This window comes from Mauremys reevesii, linkage group 2 (genome assembly GCF_016161935.1).
Source record: "Mauremys reevesii isolate NIE-2019 linkage group 2, ASM1616193v1, whole genome shotgun sequence".
Taxonomy (NCBI): domain Eukaryota; kingdom Metazoa; phylum Chordata; order Testudines; family Geoemydidae; genus Mauremys; species Mauremys reevesii.
Genome location: NC_052624.1, coordinates 234415012 through 234439287, shown reverse-complemented (window position 1 = coordinate 234439287; position 24276 = coordinate 234415012). Strand labels below are relative to the sequence as shown.

General features: G+C 39.5%; 1 protein-coding gene across 2 annotated transcripts in view; it reads right to left on the bottom strand.

The window, feature by feature from the left end:
• The window catches only part of ZFHX4 (zinc finger homeobox 4), a 180067-nt gene extending 156772 nt beyond the window's left edge, over nt 1–23295 (bottom strand). Inside the window, exon 1 of one of the 2 annotated variants that reach the window (XM_039525234.1) lies at nt 23272–23295. The gene's annotated coding sequence lies outside the window, so the exon portion shown is untranslated. Of the gene's footprint in view, nt 1–17679; nt 17769–23271 lie in introns of those variants that run through there. The other variant, XM_039525233.1, reaches the window with a different exon arrangement.
• Between the last annotated feature and the right edge of the window lie 981 nt (nt 23296–24276).

The window sequence follows — 24276 nt, the reverse complement described above, 5'->3', positions numbered from 1 at the left end:
AACACTGGGAAATTAATAGCTTATTTTAACAAGTTTTTAAAATTACAGAAGTGTTTCTTGTTTCATGAAATTTACCACTAGCTTCTGACTTTGAAAAAATATGATACAGGGCACTTTAAAGAACAGTGTACAATGGAATAGTCTTTTAAAGAGTGTGAATTATCATAAATATTTTGTTTTTATTCACAGACAAGTGTTATTGCCGCAACATGCACACACCTTCTTAGCAAATTCAAAATTTAAGACAAAACAAAAAATATTAATAATTATGAAGGCATTGTGGTTCCAGATATCCAGCCTGTCTCTATCATCTGACAATAAACTTTGCAATAAATGTTATGGTTCAATTTTTTTTTAAACAAAAACCAAAGGCCCACAAGCCCTTTGCTTGCAGGCTAACAATGCTGTAATTATCTTTATAGAAGTAATCACAAGCCAGGTATTCATGCTAGCATTCCAATTCTCTTAGCAATACTCCAACTTCAGATGATTTCAGAAAGAGTCTTGATGAAGGAATAGACTATAGGATAGGTTTTAGAGTACATTTTAGAAACAGAACATAAGATACTTCTAATGATGCATTCTCAAAAGAAAATGTATAGTGTTCCTTACAGTATTAAAATATTATTTCATAGTAAAATCAACATGGTCAATGAAAATAGAAGGTCATTTGTTTTTTTTAAATAGTATAGTCAGTAATAAGGCAGATTTATTTCTTGAATAAAATAGTGGCTAATTTGTTGTGGATATCCAAGATCAACTGGGCATTTTATTTATTATGCAGAGTCTTTCATCATTTTTTACACTGCAAGTTAATTTGACTGCTGTGCATAAGTGAAGTGAGCAATTCAGTAATTAACTTTTGTGTTTTAAAATGTATGAACTTTAATTAGATTTCATTATAAACAAACAAATGTCAACCATAATTATAAGCTCCTTGGTTTAACCACATATTATCCCTTTTCAAACAAACTTGATGTCAGACAAATTAAAATCAAGCAGCCAGCAATTTTGAGTTGAATTTTACATGATCTGCCAGTAACCTGATTACTTTAACTTCAATATCATTACAGGAAAAGTATTTCAGGAAAAATAATTACAAGAATTCCAACAGGAGACAAGCTTAATTGTATTGATTCAAAAGATGCATGTCTATAGGAACCATGTTGAAGGAATAATGTTATCTTAAATCTACAGTTACTATTAAAATGAAATTGTCTGGCATGAAAAAGGCAATTTGAGATTGGTGTCTGGAAAACCAGAGATACAAAACTAACTGAAATAATTATCTTTACCCAGTTATCTTATACTTTAAGCAACAAAATATCAATGTGGAACAACTTCAAGGCATGAATGAAGGTTTGCAGGTTTATTTACTGACTGGTGTATCTATTAGTACCAGGAACAAGTGGAGCTGTCAGGACATAATGAAGGTAAATGATTAGTTAGCACTGAGACTGAGCTCTTCTTCAATGCAATAAGAGTTAATTAAAGTTTACCACTAAACATCAACCAAAGCAGGATGTTGATCAGGTTTCAGCATTAAGTGCAAACAGACAATGGTTGGCAGCAATTAGTGCAGCTATCAAATTACATGCAATGATAATTATACATTTAAAATAGCTAAAGGGCTCGTGGGGGGAGGGGAGAACCTAATCAGCCCTCTTTGACTACATATACTTGAAGGGCAGGAAACAGGTATCAGATATTTCACTTCAACACTGTAAATCAATAGAATTAAACAAAAAAGGTTGTACAAGTACATTATCTGAAAGAGGACAATTCACTGTACATGAAATGGAAGAAATCTGTAGACAACTTCTAACAAAGATAAGTACTAGTTAGATCAAATAAATTACTTCGCTGCTGCCACTCACAGTGACACCCGTAAACAAGCAGAGAAGTGTTTGGGGTTTAAAGGCCAGTGGCTGCAACTTTATTACAAATTTCTACAACAGTCTCAAGGTTACCTGGTATCTTTAGTCCCTGGGGCCACGTTCATATCTCTGTGAAGGCCTGAAGCCTGTGACCACAAAGGGGAGTTTCATGTGCTAGCTGCAAACCCACTCCAAGGAAGACTGGGTTTACGCGAGACAATTACCTGGTATCTGAGCCAGAGCCTAAGGCTCTTCTGCACACCCATTTCTCTCCACCCCCTGCAGTCAGCATGTGTTTTAGCCCTGCCTGCTCCTAAACTCATGGATTTGGGGGGGGAAAGGGATTAAGAATCAGATCACCCACTTCCCCTCCCAGTGGAATATGCTTAACAAATTGTGAAATACATAATTACTAATAACTCCAAATACACTAAATGCTGAAGCCTCTCTCCACCACATCACAGCCCTGCTGCCAAGGCCTCAAACTCAACCATGATACAATGGAGACAAGGTGAGTGAGGTAATATCTCTTATTGGACCAGCTTCCGCTGGTGAAAGAGACAAGCTTTCAAGCTTCAAAAAGCTCTTCATGTCTGGAAAAGGTAAACCAGAGTATCACAGCTAAATACAAGCATAAGGGGTTAACACGTTACAAGAAACCACTTAAAATGAAGTGGGCAATTAACACCTCTGCAGTCATAGGACAAAGGAGGGTTGGTAGGTTACAAATTTTTTATTCCTAGGGGAATTCTGTGCCAAAAAATTAAAAATCCTACGCACAGTATTTTAAAATTTTGCAAAATTCTGCATATTTTATTTGTCAAAATAATACAATATAATCACACCAGTTTCAATTATTTTGGTATTTTATTTCAAAATACCTGTCAGCAAGTATGTCTGCAACAACACAGACAACAAAAAAGATTCAAGAAATGTTTCTCACAAATAGATTCCGTACTAGACATATTAATACAGAACCTTAAGTAATAATTAATTTAAACTACTATACAGACAAGTATTTCCCTCAGAAGCAATGCAAAAGGTTGGGGGAGCTAGGGGTAATGGAGGAGCTGAGGGAGAGGGAAGTAATTGCTGGGAAGGAGCCTGTGTATGAACTTGGAGGGTTGTTGGGTGTGGGTGGGAAAAGTATGGAACAGTTTATTTCTTTGAGGGAGGAGGTTTCTTAGGGGGCCTTTCCCATACCGATCCTGGCTGACCCCTAACCTCTCTCATTCAGTCAGGCCCATCTGCCCCTGTCCCAATGTGTTCCTGTGCCCCCCATACCCATGTGTCCCTGCACCCCCCTCAGTCAGCCCCTCGCTCTTGTCCCCATGTGTCCCTGCACCCCCACTCTCATTCAGCCCCTACGCTAGTCTGTCCCCCCACTAGCCCTTCTGAACTCCATTCTGTGCCCCCCCAGCAGCCCCATGTTGTCTGTCCCCCACATATCCCATGCCTCTTGACCTCCTGACAGGCTGGCCCCAGGGACAAGGTGCTGTGAGGAACTCAGCCTCTTCTCTTCCCTATCTGTAGCTTGCTGCTTCCCCCAGGGAGCAGCTGCTCTCTGTTCTGGTGCCACAGTGGCCCCTGCTGGGTGAAAGGTGTAACTGCAGCACTTCTTGGCAGAATGGATTTTCTGCTGAGAAAAAAAAAATCTGCCTGGCATATGAATTCTGCATATGTGCAGTGATGCAGAATTCCCCCAGGAGTAAAATTGTTGTAATGAGCCATAAAACCGGTGTCTCTGTTGACAGCATGATTTTTTAGCATCTAGCAGAGTTATGAATTTAAGTTCACAAGCTCGTCTTTTGAAGTTGTTGTGCAGGTTTCCTTTGAGGATGAGGAATGATAGGTCAGATATTGACTGAAAAGTTTGACTTTGTGAAAAGTATGCACCCACCGGTGATAGGGTGATCTGATGGCAGCCATCACCAAGTTCAGTAGCAGTATATCACTAACATCTAGCCTGTACTGTTGACACCAGCTAAATATATGAGAGGAAAGTGAAAAACTCCCAGGACCAGCACCATCATGCTATGAGGAAAAAATTTCTCTCAACCCTAAATTGGAAGTCTGCTAAATCCTGTGCAAATCAGCAAGAATCCTGAGTCCCCTGAAGTGAAGACACAACCAATGCCTCACAACTGCTATTCCAAGACTGGTGAAATGCTAGGAGAAGGGGCAAACACTCTCTTCAGGCCAGCCACCTCCATGCTTTGCCTGAGGCACCCAAAAACAAGCCAGGAGGACTGGTGTTTGAACACACCTAACACTCAGACAATTCCTGAGCATACTCTGCCCACTAGCCAATTCAGAGATAAAAGGAAGATGGCTGGCTCCTACCAGCCCAGAAAGATGCAGGAACATGATCATCTGAGCCACCTCCCTATCTTGGCACCAGCTGGATGGGCCTGGCAAGTGAAAGCCTCATTTCTGTTAAGGTGTTCTGAACCTGGGGATTGTAAACAGGGGACAGAAGGCCACAGCCACCCTTGTCTTTCCCATACATTAAAAGGGAGGAGGTCCCAGTATGGAAAAAGGGATTGTAGTAATACAAGAACCGGGGGACAGACTATTAAATTAAAAGATGTCAAATTCAAAACTGATAGAAGGAAATTCTTTTTTATACAATGCTGGATATGTGGAACTCATAACCACAGGACATCACTGAAGCCAAGAACTGAACAAGAATCAAAAAGGGATTGGACATTTATATGGATAATAAGAATATCCAGAGTTACCATACTAATGTTAACAAAAATTTTGAAAGGGATATTACATAAGAACAGCCATAGTTGGTCAGACCAAAGGTCCATCTAGCCCAGTATTCTGTCTTCTGGCAGTGTCCAATGCCAGGTGCCCCAGAGGGAATGAACAGAACAGGTAATCATCAAGAGGTCCATACCCTGTCATCCATTCCGAGCCCCAAACCTCACCTCTTCAGGGTTTAAGCCAATCTCTATCTATCAGAGGCCAGGATGAGACCTGGTATGTTCAGCAAATTATCTCACATCCGACTACTGGATTTCTTGCACCTTCCTCTAAAGCATCTGGCACTGGCCACTGTCAGAGACAGGATACTAACAGACCTCGGTTCTGATCCAGTATGCCAATTATCTGTGGTATGAATTAAACTTTCAGAGTGAGGAAATGCTACTGTGGGGAGTTTGAGCATCTTATTTTTTGTCTGAACTAAACAAAAATGCAACAATCCTACATCTTAGCAGGGAGTTAGACTAGGTGATCCTTGTGGTCCCTTCTAACCCTATCTTCTATAAGATTTCATCAGCATTGGCTGGTATTTCAATGAGCTACATTTAGTTCTACTGTATTTTCTTCTATAATTTTTACATCAATGTTAAAAAATTAAAATCTGATTTGCCTGTCAGTTTTGAAAAACCTTTAGTTCTGATTTTTAAGATCACATTTATTTTAATACTATGATAACTGTATAAAATTAGACACATGCATAAAATACATTAAAATGGGCTCTGTTGTAATGTTGCCTACCAATTATGGCTTGTGCTGGAATGTGTGTAAATTCACATCACTAAAATTATTTTAATAAAAAGCCTCACTGTTTTGCATAGTTATTGGGCTGCAGCCTAGAGCAATTCTGTAGAATTTTTTTCCCTAACAAACCTCATTTTCCCAACTAATTCTGTTATGCTAGGGATTTGTGCACAGAGTTGGCTAATCCCAGTATTTCCCTAGAGCTGAATCTAAGCTATGGCCCACTCCCAGCACAAAAGTGTCTCCAAAAGCCCTTTCGCCCCCTTCAGCACTCATACACTCATTGGTCCTGACATTTTCACTTCAGCCATGACAAATGAGCTGATGGCTGTGATCAGATTGCACACGAGGACTGCTTTATCTAAAGACATATCATTAGCTCTCATCACTATCTTCCAATATGACTCCTTTTGTTTAATTTGTTATGAAAATGCAAGTAAATTTAAAAAACATCTGAACCCTAAAGTAACAACACATAAACGTCATTAAAAGCAAAAAGCAAACCAGACTCAGACAGGATCAGAAAAAGGCTAGCATTAACTAAATGTTTCTCTGGGGATTTAAGAAACTGTACTCAACCTCTGCCCTAGTGCAAACATGCCAGTTGACCGTCTTCAAAAGGTCCCTTCCCCCATGGTGGACTGCTAGCACTACTTGCCATTTTTAGAGAGACATAAATAAACCAACAGCAATCAAACATGACTAATAAATAAGTAAGCCAATTTCTTTGTCTCAAAACTACTTCACATATTTTTCTGTACCACCAACATGCATTTTCAAATGAATCTCTTAAAGAGTATAGTGGTGTACAAATAAGATTTTTCACTTGAATCAGTTTTCTGACTTTCAGTAACAACACTAACACTAAATGCTGTTTGAAGAGGAAATCTTTCAATTCAGTATTAATACTGCAATCTTCCTCTTAAGTTAGAATCTAAGTTCCAGTTACATAGTTCTTGTTACAGCTACAAGGTTTACAAAGTATATATTTGTTGTAACCTCTTCTAGCAATTCATCTGAGAATATCAACTGTATTCGGAATCAACTGTAACACAACAGATCTTGGGAATGGAGGTCATGCTTTGAGGTAAAGTGCTATTCACTTTTGGACCATGCAAGAAGCTCTTTATTCCTGTTCTTATTGGCATCAGTTCCCCCTTACCAGCGCAAGAACAAAGCCAAGTGCTCGTGTGAGGTTTATGAATAAATCAGAGGTGAGCCACTTTAAGTGCTGCCCATGATTTCCTTGTTGACAGTGAGCACTTAAACAGGCTTCTATGACCAGCAACTCCTGGCAAATCTTAATGGTTCCTAATCTGCACCCTGCTTCATTTCAGGAAAGAAATGACTCTCCCCGTTTTTTCTCAAGTCTTCACCTTTTAGGTAACTGTTGTCCCACCTTCTTAGAAATGCACATTCAGGGACTGTCCCATTTCAATACCAAGCCTGCATGTTAACACACAACTTTAAAAACACCCTTTTCTCCCTAGAAAACAAATTACAACTAATAAAAATATTATTACACAGGTCAGCCTAAATAATTCTCAGGCAAACCATTAAACAGTTCCGCATTTGTTTAAATTACATATATTTAAACAAACCTAAAAGGTTTCTAATATATTTTTCCAATTGTTAAAATCCTGTCAAATACTGAGAACTAACACACTGTGTTTGTATGGCAAGAAGTAAAATAAGAAATATTTACAAATTCCTGCTATTAAATTTGTTTAGATAAATTCAAACATCCGTAGAAAACTATTTTTAAATAACCCTTAGGTTGTGAAACAAATGGACTCAGGATAGTAAATTCAGAGTTTGAGCCCAAAAACTCCACTCTGAACACATTATCATTAACTCAAGCCATTTCAGCTAGGACATAAGTATTACAACACATCTAACAATAACACTCTCATATACCAGACCCATGCTGTTATACATAGGAACAACTGGTTGTTTAGGGGACAGGGTTTCAACATGCAATTAAACCCACAATTTTTAATTTCTTGTCCTTTATTTTGGATGTGTCACCTCCAATGAGATTCAATCTACTCTATAATAGCCGAGCCATTGTTATGCTCTCAGTCACTGCTATTTATAAAATGACATTTAGACTCCTTTTTATCTTGGTGCTCCTCCACCTATTCAAGAGAAGTTGCAACCATACCACCTTGGGCTGCGATCTCATAAGCTAACCCCAGCTGGGCCCAGTCAGCATGAAGACTTCCAAAGAAAACATAGTGCTGTTGATGATTCTGTAAATGGCATTTTCCCTCTAAGGGCCCGATCCAAAAGCCCACAGAAGTCACTGTGAGTCTCTACTCACACTGACTTCACTGAGCTTTGGATCAGGCCCTAATTCCAAACTAGAAGCTACTGTAATGCTGGAAGATCCCTCTTTCAGAAGAGATATAAATCCAAGGCTCTGACCACCTGTGACTATCAAATATCCAGTGACACTTTCCACCAGAGCTGGAATGTTTGCCCTGATGCATTAACTGATTACCAGTTGGAAAATTACATTTTGTCTAGCTACAATGATCTAGTTGTTTTTGTGGGATAAAGCATTCTTAACTTTATTTCCCAAGTCATTGTGTGGCATAGTTGTGGGCTGCTGTTTGTGTACTGTGTGACACTTTCCACCCTAGAGACGGCTGCATCCCAGTGATGGAGGAAGTGGTTTCTTGTAATCAGTTTATAATAGTTTCAGGGATTTGGGGGTGACATTTGCTATATAAATGTCAGTCATTAACTTTATTTTATAAATGCTAAGGCATTTTCTTATTTATACTCTCAATCTTACAAATTGAGAACAAAACTATATTCCTCTTCCTGTTAAATAAACAAACATTTTCCCATTACACAGAGGGTGAGGAGAAGGATGAAGAACATGAGGGTGGTACTCTATAAAGAGCTGCTTTTCATGGGGACCCTTAGCATCTGAATGCAGGAGTAAGGACCAATGTGCTTGAAATAGGGAGAAACTGCACTTTGTAATGGTTTGGCTATGGCGCCTCACACAGGGAACTTTGCTCTGTGTGGAGACCTTTGTATAAAACTTGGGAAGCTTGAGGAGCCATCTTGTCTCCTTGGGAAAGTTGCTTTGGGGCCTTTGCTGTCTCACAGTATGGAAGCTTCTCTCTCCAAGTGGGAGGTGGGAGGAAGTGTGCTCTTGTTTTCTTTAACTGGAGAAGATTCTTATCTGTAAACCTATAGCAAATGTTGTAAATCTAGAGTAACCCCATTTATTTCACCAATATGTCATATTATGGAGAGCTGCTAGTGACAGGTGACCTCTGATTAGGTGAGATGCTCTATGACGAAGCCTCAGTGTCAAATTGGGAGGAGTAGGCCTTCAACAACCTTTGCTTCCAGACTCACAACTCTGGGGTTTTTCGCCTTCCTCTGCAACGTGGAGCACGGGTCACTTGCTGGAGGATTCTCTGCACCTTGAAGTCTTTAAACCATGATTTGAGGACTTCAGTGGCTCAGACACAGATTTGGTACAGGAGTGGGTGGGTGAGATTCTGTGACCTGCATTGTGCAGGAGGTCAGACTAGATGATCATAATGGTCCCTTCTAACTTTAAAGTCTATGGTTCTATGATTCTGTTACCTGGTTGCAGAGAAGAATCAGCCACCACCAGCCCCTCCATAAAACCTCAACTAGAGCATTCACTTTATGTTTTGCTTCTACAGACACAGAAAATGTTCTACTAAATCTTCTTTACAAAAAGACAACATTTTTTATACAGGATTTAACATGAGTATTTTTGACTGGAGATTATGGGCCTGATTCGCCTCTCATTTACACCATTTGCACACCAGTGTTTTACACCAATGTAATTCCAGTGACTTCAGTTGAATTATTCCTGATTTACATTGGTGTAAGGAAGAAGAATCAGACACTTTATTTTTGTCTATTTCAGATGAGTGAGGCTTCAGTCAATACAGACACTTTGTAAGTCTTTCTTTGTTTTAAAGACAGAGCATTTGCCTATTTAAATACATCCTTAGATGTGTGTCTTACATAGCATAGTATGTGTATTACTTGCACTGCAAACCCATTACAGTCTATGTGGTAAATGTGTGTTTTCAGAAATCCCATGGTCTACCTTGTACATATAGTCTTTAGTTGGTGAACTATTGACCTAAAAGACTATAACACCTACTTAGGAGCTGGTACAGCCTATCAGGTCAGTTTGACAGCCACAAACGTGCTAAATCTGCTTGCAAAAAAATCCTAATTTCTAGGTGGGTTTAAAATTGTTCTCAAAAATATCAAAAGCTAATAAACTATATTATAGACAAATCACTTTCTAAATGTCATTTTTTAAACTCAAAGGTGGCTTTGAGTAATGTGAACATATAAAAAGAGTGTCTTAACACGGTCAGCTTTTATTTCACTCATAAAACTTGGTTAAACTATTCCTTAAAAATATTGTTTAAAAAGAAAAAGTCTGTCATAGACAAGACCTTGCATTTTAAATTCCAGCCTGGTGCAAACTTTTCTAGCCACATTGTGAACCTTGGAAAAACAGGAATTATAAATAAGAGTACTGGTATAGCGGCACTGAAGTGTAACTATTAAACAAGGAAGGAACTACAGAACACCCATGTTAAAGACCAAATCCTGAAGACTTTACTCGAGCAAAAGAAGGGAGAAGTTTTGCCTGAGTAAGGACAGTAGGATTGATTCTGAATCTTGTTATCAAAAAATATGAATACCATAACGAATATTGTTTTACCAGTGATGAACCTAGAACAGTTACCAAGAAATGTGTCTCTCTTAATTTCTCACACCTATCCACATAAACATATGCTACTTTGCATCTTACTGAGATTTCTGGATTTTAGAAAGTATCTGAAATACTCTGGTTTTCTACCCATTCAGTAAGAAAGCAGACATCACATAAGTTACCATTAATCCATGTGTTATCCAATTCTACAGTGGCTGGAAAATTGCCAGTTACAACACATGGTGCTTGGTTAACAATATTTTAAAATACAAATGAATTTATTTTTTAAATTAACACAATTTTCTTATGGAAATACACCAATAAGCCCATCTCAGTTTGAAAGAACATCCTTTATGTAGATTTCTTCTTCATTTAACAGAGGTTTTAAGGAATTTCATAAAGTTAGCAATAAAAGTTTCCAAAACCATATAGAATTTCTTCAACTTCATCTAAAAAGCGAGGAATCTTTGTGATCTAATTAAGATCAAACACTTTTGGCTGCAAGTAATTCCATACTGAATTGGCAACCTTACTTCATTCATTCACTTTTACTTCTGAATTCTTAAATGTGAATCTAGCCGTTTAAATATTATCCAGTCAAGTACAGCATCGAACTGGCAAGCATGTACAAATGCAAGTTCCGCAAACTAACAAGAGCAAACAGACAAAGATAACATATGGTAGAGTCTACCAACACTTTTCTATAGTGCCACTAAATAAATAATTATTTAAATGCATATATATAAATAATCATCTACACTGCAATCAATTTACATATGTACAAAAAGAACCAATTCCCACTTTCAAAACTGTCTCAACCCTTAAGGTATTTTAGCTGCACTAATTACTGTTGAGAGAATATAACTATGAGCACCGATCACATTGTCAACAGCTAACCAGTTACAGCCCTAACATAAGGCCTGATTCTACTTTCTTAAAACCTGCATTGACTTTAATCTGTAACTTTGATGAGAGTAGGGTCAGGCCTTTAGTGATATGGGAACCTACTGTAAGTGTTTTAAAAAGTTAAAATATATTGATACAATTGTGCCAAAATACTCTTCATGATGTGCATATACTAATTTCTATTTAAATTAGATTTTTCCATGTTAAGTACTGAATAGGAGAGTATTTTTCCCCATATAGGTTTATAGACCACTTAACCACTTAACAAAGTCAGAATTCATAACTTTTTCCAAAGAGAAAAAGTTAATTACTTAAAACAGGTATTAACTAAATGCTACTTGCATGAATAACAAACTTGATTAGACTATTATTCTGTACTGGTGCATAATTTCCATTGGAAACTTTTAGAATAACTCCCCACCTCCCACCCCCTCCCTCCAGGCAAAGTACTGAGAATCCTTGATACCCAATAGTCAATATTTGGTTAGCCTGTCATGTTCCTGGAACTCTTCTACATACAAACCTGTGTTTATCATCCTCTAGCTGCACTATTATCATACATATTACTTCACATGATGATGGAAACTCAGGGCATCTTATAAAGTTGCTGAAATCTGAGCTTCTGCTTGTTTTCTAAAGTCTTGGACAAACATAACTTTAGGGAAAGCTGAGCATAGGCATAAAGAAAGAGGAGCCTGCATTTTCATCTTCCTTTCATCTTAGTCATTCAGTCAACCATTCAGTGCCCTATTCAACAGAGCTTTTCATTATGCAAAAAAATGCTAATCCTTTTCCGATGCTTTCACACTTGTATAAACCCCCATTCCTTGGACTGAAAAGCAATTATATCAGTTTACCTTTCTGTCAAAAACAGGATTAATATTCCAATACCAGAATCTCCTTTATTTTCTTCTCTTTTGCTTTAGGAAACTAGAGATTATTAGTGGAGGTATTCCTTAGAGCAAGAATACATTATTTTAAATATGATTATGTTAGCTAAAGAAAAATGGGGAAGGGGAGGGAGAGAAAAACTTCAGTTGCTGCGGAAACTCTTTTCAGTGACAGAACTGACCTTCCCTTTGCAGAGGCCTGAATAGAATGAGCCTCACTCTGGTCTATTAATCAGAAACAAATTATGAAAGAATGTGGCTGGACTGGTTGACACTATCCTGTCTTGGGAGACTCAGTAACAGCCTAGTAACAATGTCCTCTTCATGGGTAATGAACAGCCATGACAAATGATGCAGAGAAACTATTTATTTGCATATGCAAATTCTCACACAAGGGAAACATGTACAAACAAGTGTCATTGTAAGGTGGATTAGGCAAACAACGCTTTCTTTTTAGGACATTCTGCGGCCCAGAACATTAGTCAGCACAATTAAACCAGTCTCCATGGAGACTAATGAAATTTCACCATGGTATGAGTTAAATTAGATAGCTAGTTATGTGTTTCCACAATCCAACTTGAGATCCATTATTGTTTCAGAACAATACAGCAATTGTGCCTGGCTGATCTTTGCCAGCTCAACAAGCTCCTAAATTGACAATTTGCATATGTTAATATAATTAAGCACTAATTACATGAAACTTGTACATATTCACATGCACTTTCCCTGGGCGCTTTTCAGTTTGAACCCTGGCCAAGTCTTTAACCCTTTGAATGATTTTGGAGCAGGAAAGCTCTGCCTTGTGGGTACAGCCCCAAGGCAGATGCAGAAAGGCTCTTCATTTATAAACACAAAGCTTAACCTGGCTTCTCATATTTCTATCAACAAGGCTAGAAAATATTTTTGTCTGAGCTGGGGTAGGGTGGAGGAGGGGGTTAGAGGCACTTTAAAGCCCAGCACTAGTATCTCTTTGCATATGAAAACATTAATATTTACCCAAATAAAATGTTACAAAATCATTTGTCCTCACTGGCATAGTCAGATCCTTATAGATCAGAATTGCCAAAACCTAGAGAGGGTTTGATGTCAATGCTCTGACAGCAACAAAAATGGAAGTGAGCAAAGGAAAAAAAGAGCAAGCAGTAACTAATGAGCTTTACATAAATATATGCAGAGGCAATTAAGCAATGTTAATTACTATGACAGCAGTTAATTGAATATAATTAGATATTTTAAGCCACTGACTAAGGCATAGTTAAGATTAATTTTATTGAGATTAATTGTAAATAAGAATAGATTAACTCTCTGTTTTGACAGGCATAAAAAGAAGTTGTGCAAATTAACTAGGAGAGCAGAAACTAGCACAAAAATCATATATTATTTTAATGTCACACCTCAGAATCATCTCCTCAATAAACATGACTTTTCAAACTCAAATAGACAGGAATCTTGAAGAAAAACAAACAGCTTGCAGAGATTAAAGAGCCTTTTGTCCTTTTTCATGTGCATTTCTTTTAGCAGACTAAATTAAGCGAGTCTGGTGTACGTTTTTAGGAAGGAACATTTCACACTGAATGGAAAAAATGTTCTATCACATATGAAATTCATGCAGCTGTGCGGAACTTGGTCCAGATGGTCTAAGACTATAAAACAACACCAAATGATAGACAGTAGGGCCTTCCCAAGATTATGTGATAAAGTCACAACCTCATATTTTGACCTAAATTTTCTGTCAAGTATTGTTTCCTTCCAGACCAGATATCTCCATTTTAATTTTTAACTGATTGTGAATATTCAAAAGGACATTCTTAATAAATGTTGCTGATAAACATCTATTTAGAAATCATAAAATATTTGTAAAAGGCCCCTTTGCTTCATTAAAACAATGCTGAACCCTAAATACAGAAAAAACAGCCCTGGTTCTTTTAACTATACTAGACTGTTCACACCACTTAGATTAAAAAGGCAAAAATGTCTGTTTTTAAATATTCTTAAACCAAAACCCCAAACACATTCTCACAGCAGATTAATTCATGCATGATGGTTAAAAAAATTAACAACAAAGCTGAAGAATGCTGAACAAATCACTAATAAGAAAGGAGCTTCAATTGATTTTGAAATAAATCAATAGGTGATTAGCATAATATTTTTAAAGCAATAGACTGTATATATATTATATAAACATATATATTATATTTTCAATACCTTTTTAGCTCTTAATCGAACAAGGGCTTTACAATACTGAGCATGTCCCTACATTGACTATCAACTTCTTTGGAATGCCTTTGGTCTTTTATAACGAAAATCCAAAAACGGTCTGTGAAACAAGGCTACGACAAGTCATTCTGCAGTGAAAGATTTTAAATCATCCAGCCTCTTCTAATAGACTTGAGACTTATTGAGGTAGAAACCATAAAAAATGAAGAAGGGAAATTTAATCCCTGAAATATTGATTTGCACATTAATATCATATAGGCAGAGGGCAATTTGGCTTCATGGAAATGACACATTGTCGACCCTTGGTGAAGTCAGAGCCAATCTAACTGCTGAACATGTCTGAATCTCAAGAGTTATTAAGGGCTTCCCTTCTTGCCTTTATGACTTTTCTTCAGCCTACCAATGCAATCTTAAATGTATTATCTTTAAGAAATAATTGTAAAACCTCAGGGGTTTTCCAGTTAATGGAAGGGAGGCTAAACCACATCAGATTCTGAAATGCAACATTAAACCCTTGCAATCAACAAAACCACCTCAATTCTCATCCATCCAGTGCAGGATCTAATATTGTTATTAGAGATAATCAAATTTCATTGTGTAAATTTAGGCTCATGGTCAGAATGGAAGCAGTAAATTCTGCAATATTAAACAGTGATTTTCTCATCCCCCTTTATATGTTCTTTGCTGGTACAGCATCTTTTAAAAATAAACCCAAACTAATAAAAAAATCAAAGAACAAAAATCTGCCCTTATTCTGAAAGATGCACATCATGCCATATGTTATCTGCAAAGGTTTCCTTTAGTTTTAACTTGGTCTAACTGATAAATTTCATTTTAGAGAATAATAAGCCAGTATCCCTGCATAAACCAATAGCAGGTACTACTACTGTGACTTACACAGATGGTTTACCTGACCTTTCTTTGTTCCTTGGGTAGGTTTCACTTTTGCAGATTTACGACTTTCCCCCTATATTTCATTGACCCTATATGTTCATTATAATAAAAATGAAAACTATTGAATACATGTTTATGTTGAAGAAGTCCAAAAGCCAATGACCAGAGGATAAATAGATGCTACAGTGCAGTGTGTGGATCTCTAGATCGTATACTATAAATATTCAAGCACAGATAGCACGAATAACTGAATAATCCTGATGAGCCCAGCACTGAAGCCAGGTGCAAAAGGTTAAAACAGCTGGCTAGCCATCTTTTATTTTTGTATGCCTTCCTGCCGATTGAAACCGCAAAGCTTGAAAACTATCAGATACTCCCTCAAGGCTGATTGTTTGGGGGTGTTTTTTCATTATTATTATTATTTCATTCAGTTTAGTAGGCTCCCCCAGAGCAGAAAAGAAAGAAACTCCTTAAATACAGTTAGTTGAACAGAAAGTGGAGTAATAATGATTAAGGCTTTCCCCCCCACTCCAGTTTATTTTAACAATCTTCTTTGAGCACCTTCCCATCCAATTGTTTGTATTCCTTCTTTAAAAGAAAAGCACTTGCCTTGTTCTGTCAGTTTTGCCAGTAAATATAAAGTAAAACAAGTGTTGATGGCACTGAGAGTGTTACATACCCAGGCTGTGTTTTTGCATTGCTCTCAATGGAAGCGATCGATGCCCATGTCACAGTCGTGTCCCAATCGCAGCCAAGTCTCTGCCTCAATCTAACCAACAACAGGCAGGGCTGCAAAGGCTGCTCACTACCTCTTCCATCCATCCACCACCAAACTAAAAATATAATACTACATATGATCCTTAACCACTCCACCACCGCTCCTAGGGATCAAGCCACTGAAAATCCAGGGGAACACAATTAAAAAACAAACAAAACAACAGCCCTCTCTCTTTCTTCCTTTTTCTCTCCCTCTCTCCTTTTGCCAACTACATGAGCCTTGATTAAAAATGGAACAGGGTTTTAAAAAAAAAACAAAAACAGGAGAGCGAAATGGAGCAGAGGAAATGCAACTGTCAGAAAACGGGATGGTCAGACTTCCTGGGTGAACCTGCTTGTGTCTGACAGTGTAGATCCACCATCTTCAGCCTGGCAAGTTGTCTTTTGGTTGGGCTTTTTTTTTTTTTTTTTTTTTGTGGGGAGGGGGGTGTTCTGCTTGCGATCTGTGCCTTGGTACCTAAGGAGGAAGAGGAGGAGGAGGAGGGTGTGTTACTGAATGGGAGCTAAAGCCTGCTCGGGACGGCGCTGAGGTGAAACAGGCTGAACCCGACTGATGTGCCTCCTCTCTCGGCTGGACCCAGTGCCCCAAGCAGCCGATGAGAGACCCCCGGCCGCCCGCCTCGCAGGTAACAAAAGAAATACCAACCCGTGCGTTTGCCGCTGCTGCTGCTGGGGGGGATGAAAGAGGGGAGGAGTGGAGGGGAGCGGCCGTAAGTTGGCATCGGCTGGGGGGAAAGTTTATTACCATTTTTACAGGGAATTTCATTTAAGGCGGAAGGGGGAAGCAGGGACGCGGCTGCCATTAGCCGCTGGGTCTGCAGGGATGCACTTGATCCCCGGCACAGGGAGCCAGAGCAGGGGCTGTGCTGCGTTATCACGATTTGTGTTTTACAGCATCTTCCTCGGGTTCAAAACATACCGATTTCCCCGTAAAGCCTTGGCGGGGGGGGGGGGCCGCTTAAGCCAGCCCCAAAGCCCAATAGCAGCGATGCCCCTAGCTACTGGCGAGCTGCTCCGGCAGCCAGCCTGCTCCAGACAGCGTCCGTCAGCACATCCCTCTAGCCAGCAGTTCTGTGGAAACTGACACACAGGCAAAGCACGCTGCTAACGGGCTCTGCTTCTTCCTGCTGCTAGAGACAGGAGCTCACAGCTTCTGCTGCTGCTGCCTCGAAACCTACCTGCGAACACAGTACCCCCCACACCCCAGCAGCACCCGCACGCACACACACAGTCCGGGTCCCCTCCGTCCTGCTGGAATCTAGCCCCCTAAAAAGCGAAAGTTGGGAGAAAAAACAGGGAATCTGCCCCCCCAAAAATGCACCTCAAACTTTTGTGGGGATCAAGCTGTGAAAGAAGGTGAAGGGGTAAAAGGCTGGGGGTACTGGCAGACGATGACTTCTGGCAGCGGTAACATCTTTCCTACTCTGACAGTTTTTTTTCCAGCTCCCTAAAAATGCAAAATGGGGAGGAAAGGGGGGGGGAGAAAAGCCTCTTCTGGAAAAACGTGTAGAATCCTCCACTTAATCCAAAAGTTAGAGCCCGAAAAATGTCACCCCCCAGAATAAAAAATAAAAAGAGAGCGAGAGAAAGAGAAAGCAGCCCCTCCTCCCCCAAATGAGAGCAAATATTGTACCTAAAAATGGGGAAAGAGGCAGAAAAAGGGGGGCGAGAGAGGGAGAGATACATGGGATCTGGGGATGTGAGTGTGAGTGTGTGTGTATGTGAGGGAGAGAGAAAGAGGCAGAGAGAGGGAGAGAGAGAGAGCGAGAGCGAAATATCAAAGATTGTGCAAGATCAGCCTGGAAAGATAATCGATACTCGACCTAAATTTAACACAAACTACTCAATAAAAGTTAAAGAAAAAACTTACTTTCCATTTCCCCTCGCAGTTCCTACTGGATCTTCGCCTCTTTTTTTGTTTTGCTTTATTTACTTAACAGCTGATCACATCCAAGTAAACGAGAGAAGGTTCATTAAAAAAAAATAAAAAAAATAATCCTCCAACTTTATTGGGTGGAAATAAAAATTATTGAGCAAGAAGTGGGGGGCATAGAGCAGTCCTTTGGGGTCCGGGAGTTGTTAAAGCATGTGCCGACCGCGGTCTCGCTGTTTGGTTGTGAAGGGGTTGGGAAAAGGAGGAAAGGAAATGAAAATCCGATATGTCTTTATTCTGCTAATTATTATCGTTTTAGCCCTGTTTAAAAAAATGGCTGATTAAGTTGAGTGCGCATGTCTTTGTGTGTCTATTCCCGATATGCACTCTGGGAATGAGCTAGAGAGAGCGAGGGAGAGGAGAGGAGAGAGAGAGAGAGAGAGGTGTAATTAGTGAGGTGATCAACATTCTCCAGACTGCAAATGACGCGCAGCCCCGGACTTAGAGAAGCTGGAGCTGCCGCGGCTGCTGGGGGCTCGTAGGGGCTGCAGGAACCACACAACCAGCCCAGAGAAGAAGGGGCAGCAGGAAAGGAGCTTATGGACACAAACACAAGTCTGCAAACTTCATTAGTAACACAGACACATACACCCATACACACAAAGTAGATGGCAGGGGGAAATTAAAAAAAAGAGAGAGAGAAGGTGGGGGGAGAAGTCTTGCTCTTTTAACTGCTCGGGAATTTAAAAGAAATGGGTGCAAATTAATTATTCCACCAGTGAGAGGGTTTTGTTTTTTGTTTTTGTTTTCTTAAATAGGGATTTAGGAAGAAATATGCCTGGAATGGGATAATGAATGTAGAATGTCCCCGTAAGAAGAAAGATAGCGTGTCTAAGATGGGAAATATCTACTTATATAGATACAGAGAAGCATTTATTTACAGAGAGAGAGAGAGTTTTACACACACACATATACACCCACAAACAAACATACACACACACACACTGGTTAAGGAAATCAGCAAGATAAAAAGCAATGGCAAAAGAATTATAAAATATCAACAATAAAGAGCGTTAAGAAAACGAAGTAAAGACTAGTCTAGGGAAAGAATATATTTGTATACTATACATGTAGCATAGCACATACCATGAACCACCTTTACGACAAATATTGATATTTTATTAATATTTTGTCATCTAAGTTATTTTATCAGGCATCTTCCTTTCTTGAAAAAAAAATCTATCATGATGAAAAATAGAGGAAAACGTACAAATATAATTATAAGTGGGAATCTACTACAAATATTGTCTTGTATGGCATTTAAGGAGATTGTTTCTAATTTGAAAACCTAAGTATCCTAACCTAATACTACAGATGTGAATATGAGTGACACTTTCATTAAAAGATAATTAACAAAAACTAGGAATAGACATACTTCAAAATATCCCCTATTGAAGATAAAAAAAATGACTTTTCAAAGAGTCTCCGAATACACCGCAGGAACACGTGCAGATTTTTAATAATGCTATTCCAGAAATGGGTATACCAAAAAAGATCACAAAGTAACAGTTAAATACATGGGATATTTACAATACCAAGGACCTTGCGCAGGTGAACCATAACCTTAGAGCTGACATGCCTTTGAAGTTGGTGATACATGTCAAATCCTCCTCTTAGGCCTTAAACGCCAAATACCAACAGAAAGGTTTATCCCAATCCCCACAAAACCAGAAGATATAAATATGCACCTTTCTGGGCTCGAAACTTTTCCATTCTAGGGGAACATTTTGCACATCCTGGAACTAACACTAACAGGAAAATCCCCACCTGATGCTGAATCAGGGCTGCCCTAAAAGAGCAGGCACAGGCCAGTGTCAGGGAAGTAAGTTGCTGAAAGCAGATGTTTAAGGTCATAGCGAAGGTCCTTATAGTTTGGGGAGAAAATGGGGGGGGGGGGAGGGAAGGGAGGAAGTCACCAGCATGGAAGTACAGTTATCTTTATACTGTTATCCAAAACATCGGGAACTGCCACTATAACGGGGACAGCTAAAGAAAACTACCTAAATCTAGAGAAACCCTGCTTCAAACTTCAGGAAAACCTCCGGGACTCGAACTTAAAGAAAAGACAGGGGCACTTTCGCGTTCTCGGGAGGAACTTTATTCCTTTGCAAACCTTACCTCAGGATTACATCAGCTCATCAATTAAAGGAAACCATATATGCAAACATATGTATATGTATGTAGATCTCGGAAAGCAAAGCTGCCTGTGACTGAGTGTATGAAGGAAACAGCGATCGGTGTTACAGAGGAAAAACAGAGATGCAAACAAAGAGTGAAAATGAAATATCTGAAAACCATTTACAGGAATAGATTGACGTGATATGATGGAAAGAGGACTTTTAGGCTTAAATTATAGACGAAACGGGACTCTGAGCTAGAACGATGCATTGTCCATTCAAGTGCATGTCTGAAGGATGGTAAAACATTTCCTAAGACTGGAGACAATTAAATACAGCACGATGAAGAAACACCTGAGAACAATACATCTCTTTCAAATTCAAGTGAAGAAACACGTATACTTAATGTCATAGAAGAATAAGGAAAGGAAGATAATTTAGTTTTGAAGTCCCCTCCCCCCCTTTATTCCTAGTGCTTTTTTTCTGGTGAAACATCAATATCATTAATGTCATTAATGTCAAAACACCAAACGTCAGATCAGTCAAGTCATTCTTTTTTGTTGCAGATTTTTTCCCTTTATCTCTTCTTGGAGGGGGCTACAGCTCTTTCTAGTGTTCTTGAGTCACAGCTCAGGGAACAAAGAGGGGGAATGCAGGCAGGAATTGTGAGAGGAGAGTCCACATTTTCAGGCTTTCTTCCGCCACTGTTTACTGTCCTTTCTAACGTTTGATAGCTCCTCTCTCTCTCTTTTCCTAAAAATAGTAGCTTACGGGGAGGTGGAGGGGGGGGTGAGAATCACTACGGGATGTTAACAGTTTAGAAGAAACCCGGGGATCGCCACGTAGCGAGGAAAAATCGAAGAAGGTTAATTCCGAAAGGCAGCAGCAGCAGCAGGTTTGTGGGATGTGATAAGAGCGAAGCTCGGCGTTGTCAGGGGGAGGAAGGAAGGCAGGCGAGCAGCAGCTAGAAGGACCCGGGGACTGGCCGGCTGCTGCTGCTGCTGCTGCTTCAAGCGGGCTCCCCAGCTGCTCGGCCCCGGCTGCAAGGCTCCCTCTCTCTCCTCCCTCTCTCTCCCACTCACTCAGCTGATCGCCCCCGAAGGCTCCTGCCTAACCTCTCAGCTCCTCTTCTCTGGTCTCTGCGGACCCCCTCCCCCAAACCGCTCCTCGAGGCACCGTTATACATTTTGGGTTGTTGTAGGGTTGTTGTTTTTTTTAAGCCTCATGTTGAAACCACAAAAGCTCTGATAGTGACGTTACATTTCTAAGAGGAAAAATCTGTCGCCCTCTAAGTGTTCCCCCCCCGCCCACACCCCCCAGCCTCAGCCCCCACAGGAACTTATTGGACCGGGTGAGGAGGGTCTGGAGGGGGCCAGGAACGAGCACTGACCATGCTTTATTCCACAACGAAATGCAAACCCACCAGATACACTTTGACACCAAGTCTCCTTGCCAGGCTCATTTCATTCCCCAAATCTGTACCGCGGACACACAGAGGCGATACATAATTACAGCCGCTCCCCTTCTTAACAACCCGACATAATTCCCTAAGAAATGGCCCCCAGCCCAAGGGAAAGAGGATGCTTGTCTTTGGACGGCGTTCCCTAAGTCTATAGATGAGCTCAGTTTGAAACGAGGTATTACAAGATTTCAGTGTTAGAGACCCTTTATCTGAGCAACAGACACTTTCAGATCCCCAGCCCCCACCTCCTTTCCTTGTCTGTTGTCTTTTCTCCTCCCGGGGGCTATTTGACAAAGGCAGTGTGTTAACTAACATTTTTGGTTTAACTCAGCAACTTCTTTTCAAAACACACTTAAACCTGATAGCAATCTCTCGGACCATTTTGGGGAGATGAAGTTGACACTGAAGCAAAAGCGCATGGCTTATTAATTATTATTATGTTGCAGGTATTATGTACACAAATCTAGTGGTAATTTACAAAACACAAACCAAACACATTCCAGAATGCACCGAAAAAAAAGTTATTAGAAAGTTACAGTTCGGTTCGAAAAAGAAATAGAACAACATGAACATAATGCCTTAAAATTCTGCCTCCCCCCCCCCGCCCACTTCCCAAATCCTAGAATGGAGAACTACCTTCTGCTACTGAAAGTGCGTCTTTAAGCAGTGACCTACAAATAATCATATCCAAACAGGACAGGCATCTCGATAAGATTTTGTATGCTAAATAGTACAGTTGATTGGCCTTGTGTTGTTGCTGCTGTTGTTATTTTGGCTGGAGCTGCACAAAAACTCGCACCGGGACGTTACTATAAAAGCCACCCAGATCTCAGGCAGTTGTCGGCGTTTCCTCCGGAGCCTTAACGGCCCTTTTCCAGCTCCTTTCTTGGAAAGATCGCGGGGATTAAATGCCCTGAACCTGAGCTCCTGGCCTTGGATGGGATTGGAAAGGAAAAGGGAGAGGGAGAGAGACAGGAGAGGGTGAAGGAGCCAGGCGCCCTCTGGGCTTTCAGAGGTCAGTGCTTTGACAGTGCGCTGACCTCGCTCCCCTCCCGGCAACCACCCCAGTGTTTATAAACAAAAACAGTCAGGACTAGCCCTAAACAAAAGCAGTTCACCAACTTCACAGACACCTCACTAGCTCTTATGCAAATCAAGGAAAACGACCGCTTACCACCCCCCCCTCCCCCCAACCGCCTCACGAAAGCCCAAGAGCCTATTTCCAGCAGTGATATATCCAAGTGGGAAAATATATATATTCTATTCTGGAAAAGGGGAAAAAAGAGGGGATTCAAAAATAAAACGATCCCGGTAGGAAGAAATAATAAATGGAAAAAAAAGCCAATACAACTACCGATCTTGTTGTACAGACAACAAAGTTATGAAATATTTAAACCTAATTCCAACACTCCTCATTGCCAATAAAACAGGAATCTTTGTTGTGTAGACAATATGCTAAACTACCTCTGCGATCAACAGTGATTATAAAGCAACCAGGAAAAGTTATTTTCGCCCAAGGAGCCAAATTTTCAAAGCAAACGTGTGGATTTTACAGCTAAATAAAAGCCACCACCTCTGTGCTGTCCGCAAAAAAAAATCTACACATAAATTAAAAGCACCGTTAAAAGAAAAAATCCTTCCAGCAAGCAAGCCGCACATCTGATCCGACTTACAAAAAAGTATAATTAAAACCATCTTTAATTACAAAAACCAGCAAGCGAAAGCTAAATGAATCAATGCTTTCTCCTAAAAAACCTTGTCCGTCAAGGTACAGAAAGGATAGTTCTATAGTCCTGCATTAAAGCGTAACTGAAACTCCAGAGTTCAGGAATTGATTACGCGTTAAGGGGGAAAATGTAAAAAAAAACAAAATGTCTACTGATTCTCAAACTTTTGTTTTAAAATGATGAATATCAGAAAAGCTTGGAGAAAGAGTTAAAGGAAATATACCTCAAGAGAAAAAAGACCATCTTCTTTTCTTCTTTGTCTATCAGTCTCCAGTTAAAGCATATGGAAAATGTTTTCAAAATGCCTAGATTTGGCACATTGTCATTGCAAAGAGAGGAGCGCAGTGATGCTGTTATAGAAAATGGGAAATAAATTCAGGATTGGGTGCTGCCTCCTTCAATGCGGATTTATCTAAGTTTAATTTAATATTCCGCAATCACTGTATGATCTCATATAATTCACCATGATTTTTAAGGGCTTTCCCTAAATATATGGACGACTGGCACAAGTAATTTTAACAGAATAGTTCCTTCTTTTATTTGTGTTTATTCTTATCATTAGAGGCACTTTAAATTGCAATTGTAAATAATAAAAATGATGGAATATTAGGTTTTGGGTGAACAAATGTTCAGAGAAAGCATTAGCTTTATTAAAATCCTTCTGAACGTAAAATCAAAAAGCACAAAATGGTTGTTTGTAAAACACTAAACCTTTAATCGATTTATTGGCATTCCGATCGATTAGATAAACGGAAATCTATAGCAAACATAAAAGCATTTAAAATATTTCTCTCTCATTTATAAACAAAACTTTTCTTTTCAGTAGAAAAAATGATTATCAAACGACTAACAGGAAATTCTTCAGGTATCAAATTACGATAATAAAATTATTTCCACATGGAAAGGGATAATGACAATGATGATAGTAATTATAATAATGAATAATTCAACAGCCCTTTGACATATATGGAAGAACCTAGTTCAAACACAGCTCTCGAAGGGCGCTACTTTTACGAGAAAATACATTTTTAAATGAAATTGAGTTTTAAAACTGAAGCGTTTAGACAGATTGACAGTTTAGGTGCAACTGCTAAAGTTGCGTTAATCTTTCTATATTATCCAAGAGACAGCGTTCACTGCAAACGTTGCCCTTTCAATCAAGTTACCACTTATTAGCAAAAATAAATATGCAAATATACTAGCCACTACTGAAACTGAAGGAACAAAT